Raw genomic sequence first — 10,084 nt, 5'->3', positions numbered from 1 at the left:
AAAGTTTAAATGGGCCTTTCATGTTATATCATTAAATTTAGTAATACTATTTCTCGGGCATTAGGTTTTAACTCTTATAAGAATATACATATTTTTTTCTGTTAATGTACAAATATTTTTCCGATGTGTTTTGGATATTCCTTCTCTAATAAAAAGAGATACCATTTTGTTTTCGGTTGTACAAGAAAGAAGATCAAGCATTTTTCTTTTTTAAATTTAATAAGCCACATTAAAGAAGGAACGTTGCAATGCTACACGTTACATTAACGACGTCTCCAGAGTAACTGAATGACGGTTCATATGGAAATCGCAGGTAAGCGTCTCATACAACAACGCCCCCTATAGTTCGTTGCGATCGCGAATAGAAAAACAATACTTTTATTATTTTTATGCTAGTGAGAACCAAAACAATATGGAAATAAATGAGGGAAAACTGGATCCCACCACGTGATTTCCCGGCCAATAAAAATGCAGCGTTAAACGTTTAACGTAACCTCGTTGGAAGTCGCATAAGAAGTATAACTTCAAAAAATTTCCGTTCAAAATATTTACTTTAACATTCACTTTTTAATGATCTGTTTAAAAGGAGGAAAAAAATTTGTTCTAGCATTAGAATTAATCACGACATCTTAAAACTAAGTACAAAGAACGAGAAAATGTTCAAGTTCTTAGAAGCAAAATCCATTATTCCGAAAATCAACATCTATACATTTCAACTATAACTATACTTGCCATAAAGAATTTATAATAACATCACGTGAATCCAAAAAACACGTCGCAAAATAAATTTAGTTTTCGAGAAAGCTCTGAAATATAAACCTTTTTCTTTTTTCATGAGCTTTTACTTGGAAGAATATTTTTAGCTTACATTTTACGGTCTTTTTCATTTAAACTAAAAATTTCATAGGACAAGCATTACAACACAGCGCAGAATGAAAATTGTGTTTTACAGCACACCATTTCTTTGACTTTTTTTAACTGAAGTAGCTCGTGCAAATATGTTCCCCAAATAATAAATTATTCTTTCTATATGTGAATCTGCTATATATATATATATTTATATTGCCTTGTATTGTGACTATGTAGGAGACGTGAATAAGTAAACATTAAACATACGTGCCTTCACATAGTTTGAAGGAGAAAGTTACTTCCTGGTATGCTATGTTTACATAGTTGCAGTGCTCAAACATATAACCGTGAGTGAAATTTATTCTTATAGATTCTGTCATAACTTGGGAGATTAATGTTAAGAAAGAAATTTGTTTCTTTTAAAAAAATGAGTTTTCATAACTTCAGAAATTAATGCTTACAAAAAAAAATTTTATTATTTCAATAGAATCTGATATTTCCATTTCAGAAATGTGTCCTTTATTTCAACAAAAAAAGAAGAAAAAAAAACAGAGATGTAATTTATTTATTTTATTCGTCGCATTTATGTTGCAGACGCTTGAGTTAACAATAATATTTTATTTCTAGCATCGAAGTACTAGGACTGCAAAGGGTTAAAATTTTATAATTAATTTGTATTAATTCAAAATTTGTATTAATTCAATATAAATTTGTATTAATTCAATTTGTATTAATTCAATAGACGCTGATATTTCTATTTTAGAAATACCTCCTTTATTTCAAAAAAAGAGAGTTGTAATTTATTTATTTTATTCGTGGCATTTATGTTGCAGACGCTTGAGTTGACAATAATATTTTATTTCCAGCATTGAAGTACAAGGACTACAAAGGGTTAAAATTTTTAATTTTCTTGTTTGTTCTTGCACTTTTTACTTCTCTACTTTAGTTTAGTAGTATTTGTACACTTTACTTATTACCTTCCAAGACATGTGCAGAGAAAAAAATTCTGGTAAAATTACTGTACTGTATGATAATGACATTTCTGGTATAAAAATCTAAAATATGCGGTATTTAAATCATTCATTTAGTAATTTTTCCGTTCAGATGATAACGGTTTACCGGAATTTTTTTTTTAAAATTACAGTTCTTATTGCCGCACATTTAATAAAAAAAACTGATAAGTAAATTTTACCAACATACCATGCTCATAGGAATAATCGCAAAATTACGAAAGTTTACCTCGTTTACCAAACTTCATTACATATTATAAAACCATATTTTATTGCTAATTTTACAAAAATATTTACCATAGTGCTCCGCTGAAAATTACCAAGATTTTTAGCGTTCCCATAAAGTCAGAAATACGGTAAATTTTACCATATTCTGGTAGTTTTGACCATAATTTTTTTTACTCAGAGTAATTTTTACTTTATCTTTAATTTAATAAGGATTTCTTCTTTCAAAAGTAATATCTCATGTATGAACGCTTCCGTATTTCGTGAGTTGTATAAAATTTAATAGAAAAGCTTTAAATGAATTGAAAACATAAATGCTTATAGAAATTGTTAATGTGAAGTTAACTAATACTCCAACTTTAGCAATAAATAATACGAACTCTCTGAAATAGTTCTAATTTGTTGCTTTTCTTACTTCTGTTCTCTTTTCCATGCCAGAAGGGAAAAATGTAATAAAAGACTAACAATTCTATGCGTGGAAGTAACATAAGATAGAAAAGGAATAAATGGCGTAGTCCTAATCAATGACAAAGAGGAAAGAAAAGTAAGTGGTTATAATAAATCTTCCTGGAATTGGCAGTTGTCATTAATATTAGTGTCGTCTTGTATGATTTTAAGTGTACTGCGTTAAAATACAAAACTTTTCCATAAAGGTAATTTATCAAATGTATGAGCTTTGTTTCATCAATTTTTGTGTTAAAATTGGCCCCTCTATTCTACGAAATAAAAATTTGCTTCATTAAATATTTCGTATTACGAATTACTTTGAAAATAGCGATGATAATAACTTTGATAAGCTTTATCTTATCAATATGTTACGTAAGTGCTTGAAAAAATCTTTGAAAAAATTGGTCATTTTAAGTACTAAACCTTTGTTCATGATAAACACGCAAAATAAAAAGAAAATCGAAATACTTGAACAATATTTAAGCTTTTAGTGTAAGATCAATTCGAATCTGCGTTGAACAATTTACATTAGATATCAGAGGGTTATTTCTGAGGTTGAATATAATTTTTTAAAAAAATTTTATGTAGTTAATATGAGAAAAATATTTAATGGAGCTTCAAGAAAATATTTATTTATTCTAAAATGAAATAAATGAATAAGCATTACAATGCTTATTTTACCCTCACAAAATAGTGAAAGTCTTATGCTTCTGAACTCACTTCAGTATATTACATGCTTTCACATAATTACATGCAATGTTAATAGCTCAATGGGATACCTGCAATTGGTGTAGTTTAGGTATCTCGATCCTGATTTGTTGTTAAAACATGGCATTTGCTTACGTGAGCAACTGTTCTTTCCATAGTATTTCGAGTAAGCAAAGCCCATCAGGTACCAATTCCCTTAAATGACTCATTCTATATTCTTTCACAAAGATTTTAATTCTTTCACAATACATTTCTTATTCAACACAAAGACAGGCACAAAGTCATGTAGAATACAAACAAACTAATCTTACATCGAAACTGCCAGGTGCACAAAACAGAAATACATTATGGTTACCATGAAATGCATTAACAAATAGCAAATTTAAGTTAAGTAAAAGACATGGAAGAGAAAGAATTATGATTCAACAAATTCGATGCGTGATGTAGAGCTGTATTTAATTAACTCCACTAATTAACATTCTAACGTATGTGTAGAAACTTGGCTCAACTTTAACACATCATTTTGCTTATAAACTATCAACTGGTGATTACGTCATAAGTTACATTGTGGTTTTTCATGATCTTCTTCGTGAAGTACAAATTCCCAATTAATTACAAACGTTTATTCAAATAATTTTAATAGTTGCAAACGATATTTTTAGTTGCGAAATTTAACACAAAAACATTTCTTTTTCTAAGTATGCATACTTTTTTTTTTTTTGAATGAATGAATGCAAATTCTTTCCATAATTGCAATCTTAATAGTTCAAGGGGTTTCATTTATTTTTATGTATCCCTTTTAATAGTGCAAATGACATTATTATCTACTCAGCTAGACTCAAAAACGTTCATTTTCTTGAATCAGTATAAATTTCTTGAAGGATGCAGGTTTTTATCGTCATAATGTCGGAGATTGTCTCATTCTGGAAAATATGGTCTCAATGCTTTAGCCTTACTAGCAAAGCGTAGTTAACATTTAGTTAAGGTCTTTAATGCTAATTTTTTTTTCTTTTTTTTTTTTGCCCTCTTCACTATATTATGGAAACATTTATACAAAATCAAAAAATGTTTTCGCATGGTTACAATACATATTTAAAAAGAATTCCGTGCAAAAATAGACTTTAAAAGTTTTTATTTGCGTAGCAAACAAAATTAATTACATTAAACTAAATTACCTGATTTAAAACAACAATTTAAAAATTTTAAGCTAAATCAGTGAAATTATACTTTAATTAGAACGAATAGAGCAATGAAGCAATAATTTTTAATTGAGAACTCTTCAAATAATTTCATTAAATTTTGATTGCATCATTTAAAATTTCAACACATAAAATGGTATTTGAATCGGTATACCTTATAATTTCAATTTTATGGCCATCTTTTGTGTTTTTAAATTCTTAATTTATTATTCTGATAAAATGAATATAAGAAGAATGTGAGCATCTAAACTTACGAAAAATGAATTTAAAATGCCGATTGTTTTTTTTTTTTTTTTTTTTTGGGTTTTTTTTTTAAATTTTGTCTCAGAAATTCTGAGGTATCGAAAATGCTATAAGAAAATGCTTTATTGGTACACACAGTATATTGTTTAAATTTTTTTTGAAAGACGTAAAAAAGAGCTCTATATTTGATTACATAATATACAAAAAAAACAGTATATATTTGTGACCACCTCTACGTAATATTTTGCAAAAAACATATTGACTAAACTGCCAAAAGATTCCACCATATTAGACTTCAAATTGTCCAATTATTACGAAAGTACAGCTTTTATTAGTATAAAGTATTTTTAGATTTAAAAAAATCTATAGTTCAATTACGCTTCAACTAAATTGGTATTTCCTAGTGTTGACAACCTACTTTAGTTTTGAAATACCCTTGAGGAATATTTTTAGATAAAAATATGGATATTTATATCACAAAGATACATATTATGGTAAACACAAATATTTAGTTCCTGGAGATAAATTTAAAAAATAAAATAATTAAGTTACCAACCTTTATCTTTCTGAAAAAGTTCATAGGGCCTATGGTCCTTTATAGTTAAAACTGTACCTTAAAGGAGTAAAATTCTATTTTATTATTAATAGATAAATAAGATAGATAGATAAGATTTTAATAGATTGAGTTTATAAAGATATTTTACTTATCTTTATAAACTCAATCTGTTAAGAAAAAATTTAAGTTTGAGAAAAACAGTATTATATTTACTTTCATAGACTCATTTTACGAACAAAGAATTTATAGTCTAGTTTTAAAACTACAAATAAACAGTTTGACATTTAAACTTTTCAGTTAAATCTTAAAATAATTTTAAACGTAGGTAATTATTCTTTTAATAGTGTCTTCAATAAATAATTGTTTGTCGCTAAGAAGATATTTGCTAAGGAGCAGTGACAGTTCTAATCTGTTATTGTCGCCCTGGTTACCTACTTGGAACGTTAAGCCGAGGAAATTGCATTGTTTAAGAAATAAGTAACTAGTCACCAGGAAAAGGGAGGAGTCTTTGATAAGGTTTTAGAAATAATTGTTGACATTGAATGGGACTAAAATAGAATAAGAGAAAACCTGACATTTGTTAGCCGGTACTAATGAAATACTTTCGAATGACTTAAAATTATTGTTTAAAACTCGTTTGTCGTTAATGAATATTTTAATATATAATGAAACACATTTGCTTTATTTACAAGCCACTTGAAAAGAAAATCTTATTGTAAGAATTTAAATTTGCTGGTATAGATTCGATATATGAAAAGCTTTTCAACAAATATAGAACGGTTTCTTAGAACTATTATGATAGCTGGGTTGCAAACGATTTTTGAGATTTTTGCTTTATAACTGCGCCTTTAGCTTACGAGGACTTTCTATATAGAACAAAAAAAGCAAATGCAAGTTCAGATTGAACCACAGAGAAATATAGAAGGAGTTTCCACTTTAATGCTAAAGTATATAAGAAGATAACACGTTTTTTATCGACGTGTGCCAAAATGGCATCAGTCTGACCAAATGATTTTAGCGCCATGCAACGTCAAGGGTTTAACTATGAGTTTAATTTATGAATTTATCGTTTTCCTTTATTATTTTCAATCTAATTTATCAACTTCCTTATAATCGTCTGGTCATTTATTTTCTTTTAGTTCCATGAAATGTTTAGATGCTGATTTGTTAAGGATGTCGTTTGTTGATAAAGACAAAAAATATATTTTGCAAAATAAGTTAAGTTTTATTTTTTTAAATAGCTTAAATTTTCTCATTTTTCTTGTTCTTAAATTTATTTCTCCGTTAAATAAATTACATATTTATATGAGTGACTTTTACCCTTACTTCTTTTCAACTAAAGAATAAATTGCGTAAAGCTTCATTAATGTAGATTTTTCTTTATTTACTCTGTTTATAAAAGAATTTAATCTATGACAGAAAATTTCAAATCCATAACATAAATTCAAGCAATCCATTCTTAAGTCAATAATTCTGTTTGAAAGGAAGCATAAAACTCAACTTTCAAACAATAAATTACAAAGAAATGTTATTCATTCATTCATTCATGCTACCGATATAGTCGTACAGAAGTTATAAAAAAAATATGAGAAAGACACTACATGATATACTGTAGAGCAGGGTTTCTTAACCTGTGGTTCATGAACCCCTAAGGGGTCCATGAGTTACATTTTGGGAGTCCGCTGACTACTCCTAATTTTTAAAACGTTTGGAAGCCTACCCATTGCTTGTAAAGCGAGCTATGGCAGCTATAATTCCGTTTGCTACAATGTATCTTTGCAAAGAGGGATTTTCCACACTTATGACAATAAAAACATAACATCCAAATCGATTGAATGTTGAACATGATGTGCATGTTGCTTTGTCGAAAACCAGCCCCCAAATTCAATTTATTAATTGAGGAAAAGCAGCAGCAACCTTAACATTAAAAATGCTAATTTTAAAAATTTTGTATACTATTAAAATAATAAAATTAAATGTTTTCTAATAATTGATGTTTTTTACAATTATTTTTTTCACAGGGGGGTGGTCCGTGACTTCTTAAAAAATTTTAAAAGGGGTCTATTATATCAAAAAGGTTAAGAAACACTGCTGTAGAGTGTCAACTATTCACATTTACTGACTCAACTGTTTCCGTTAAGGTTTGCTAGAGGCCACTATTGGCAGTTGGGCAAGGAGAAACTTTAAAAAAATAACGTTATAGTGAATCATCCTTAAGCGTTATAGTTCATAAGATGAACTATAGGTTTATAGAGATGTCCCAGGGCTAATCTCGAACAGTGTTCCAGGATCATTCGATCAATTTCATTTTGAACTATTTCAATTGGATAATTCGTATTCCTATCCCAATAGAAACATATTCCTATTGGTTGCATCTGTAACTGATTGATTATTGATGGACTTTCTGTGGATAGGTCAGAGTTAAGTGACGTCAGCTTAGACATTGCTGTTTTGTGTCTACGAAATGAAATATTTCAGTAATTAATTTTGTCGAAATAAACTAAAAAAACACAATAATTTAAGAAGAATTTGAATAATATGGGATTTCATGCATACGTCATTTATTATAAATATATTTTATTGTCTGAACACAGAATAAGACTATAAAGTGGTAAAAAAAAATACAAAAGATACAAAACAGATTTATCACTGAAGTTAAATTTGTCTGACATATCACTTCTATAATTTATAGAATTTTTAGTAAAATAAATTTAGTGGTTCGGTTTAAAAGCCTTCTTTAAAAAATGCTTAATTTTATACTCAATTTCCCCACTTGACCCTATGTATTTTAAAAATAAATTAGAGACCAATTTAACCGTATTTTTTTATGTCTTTATTCAATAAATAGTTTATTTCTTTCAATTTAATTAGATACCGGGCCGTGGTAGCCCAGTGGTTAGAGAATCCGACTGCAGTTCAGATGAGCCGAATTTCGATCCTCGACTCCACTAAGATCCACTCAGTACGTACTCGTAAAATCTGTCGAATTGAAAGTCATGTGGTCGGTCACCGAGCAGTATTATGGATACAGGGATCTGGATAAAGTTTCTTTCCCCTTCAGATCCATGTCTAAATTGAGAAAGTGCCGGCACGAATTAGATCCCATCTGCAGAGGATCAAAATTTGTAATGGTATGCCTTTCTTGAAAGTTGATACACTTTCTGGCCAAAAGTATTCGGACACCCGGTTCTTATGGTGGTGGAAGCATTATGGCGTGGGGGTGTTTCTCGTGGTTTGGCCAGGGTCCGTTAGCTCCTGTGGTTGGAAGCATGAACTCTGAGATGTATTTGGACATTCAAGGACAATGCTGCACTCCCAACTCTATTTCAATATTTCGGGGAAGGCCGATTTCTCTTACCGCTGGATAACTGCTCCATTCACACATCAAGGCTTGCACAGACGTGGTTTGACGAAATAGGTGTTCAAAAACTGGACTGGCCTTCTCAGAGCTCCGATCTAAATCCTATAGAACATCTTTGGGACGAATTAGAGCTCTGATTACGTAGCCAGCCAAATCGAACATCTTCACTACAAGCACTCACTTCAGCTGTGGTGGAAGTCAATTCTTATGGCCACCTATCAAAAACTGGTGGAAAGTCTAGACGTTTGAAGGCTGTCATCGATGCAAAAGGGGGACCAACATCATATTAATATGTGCCTGAAGACGCTCTAAGTCCATACCACTCGGTGTCCGGATTCTTTTTGCCGGATAGTGAAATAGCCCATTTTACATCTCTAGTGTGATGTAAATGAAGTACCTGCTTACCTAAATTAGATACTTGCAAGTGACGTCAGTGTTCGTATCAATCCTGATTAGCTGTTGATTATTTATTTTCTTCCATTCTATTTCGAGTAAGCCTAATCTGTCAAATATGAAGTTCTGTACACATTCTATACATTCTTTTATTTACATTCGTTCTCCCAGAAAATTTTCGGTTTATATCTTATTTAACACAAAGGCAGGAACGAAACCATGCAGAACATAAACAAACTAATAATACATTGAAGCTGCTGATGTAAAAATTTTAATACTTAATCAATTTAGAGCTTTTAGAATATAGCTTTATCAAGTATACAATGCTGATTGCAAAAAAGCTCCATCTTCTATCGAAAAAAATACTTTAGAATTCGAAAGGTATAAAAAAAATATATATATATATATATATACACAAGAAATCCATAACNTATATATATATATATATCAATGAAAAAAAACATTTTGAAGTTTGTTTTTTGCTGAAAAGCCAAACGCCTTTTACCTAAAATAGCTCATAACATTTTTTAAAATAAATATAAAAATTCATATAAATCGATAAAATTCTCTTAAGTGCGTATTAAATTATTTGAAGTTGTAACATACAAAATTTTAAAAAATCTGAAAATTTAAACATTTTTAGAAGCAGTATATAAAGATTATTAAAAAATGCTTGCATCTTTATTAAAAGAAAGGCAACTTAGGTTTAAAACAATTTTTTAAGGTGTACTACATAAAAAAATATCCTTTCAATCTAGTCCATGCATAAACAGTTGTAAAGATTAACTAATTAATCATGGTATTTTTTCGATAAAACGGTTAAAAAAATTAAAATAATTACAACTAATTCTTCTCGATTAAAAAGTAGGAGCACCGTCATTATGTTTAATTATATTTTAAAACAGCATTTAAAAAAGACATTTTTGAAATTATCGCTTGAAGAATCGGTAAAAGCCCTTCATTTTTTTCTCATTATTATGTCAGTTTTAAAACAAATGTTGCGAACACTATTTAAAAAAAGTTAGCAGATATTTAATTTTTCACGAAATATTAAATATTTAATGAAATTTACGAAGGAAAAAAAACACTAAAT

The sequence above is a fragment of the Parasteatoda tepidariorum genome, chromosome 8 (genome assembly GCF_043381705.1).
Source record: "Parasteatoda tepidariorum isolate YZ-2023 chromosome 8, CAS_Ptep_4.0, whole genome shotgun sequence".
Taxonomy (NCBI): domain Eukaryota; kingdom Metazoa; phylum Arthropoda; class Arachnida; order Araneae; family Theridiidae; genus Parasteatoda; species Parasteatoda tepidariorum.
The sequence above is the reverse complement of the archived record's forward strand: the minus strand, read 5'-3'. Positions refer to the sequence as shown.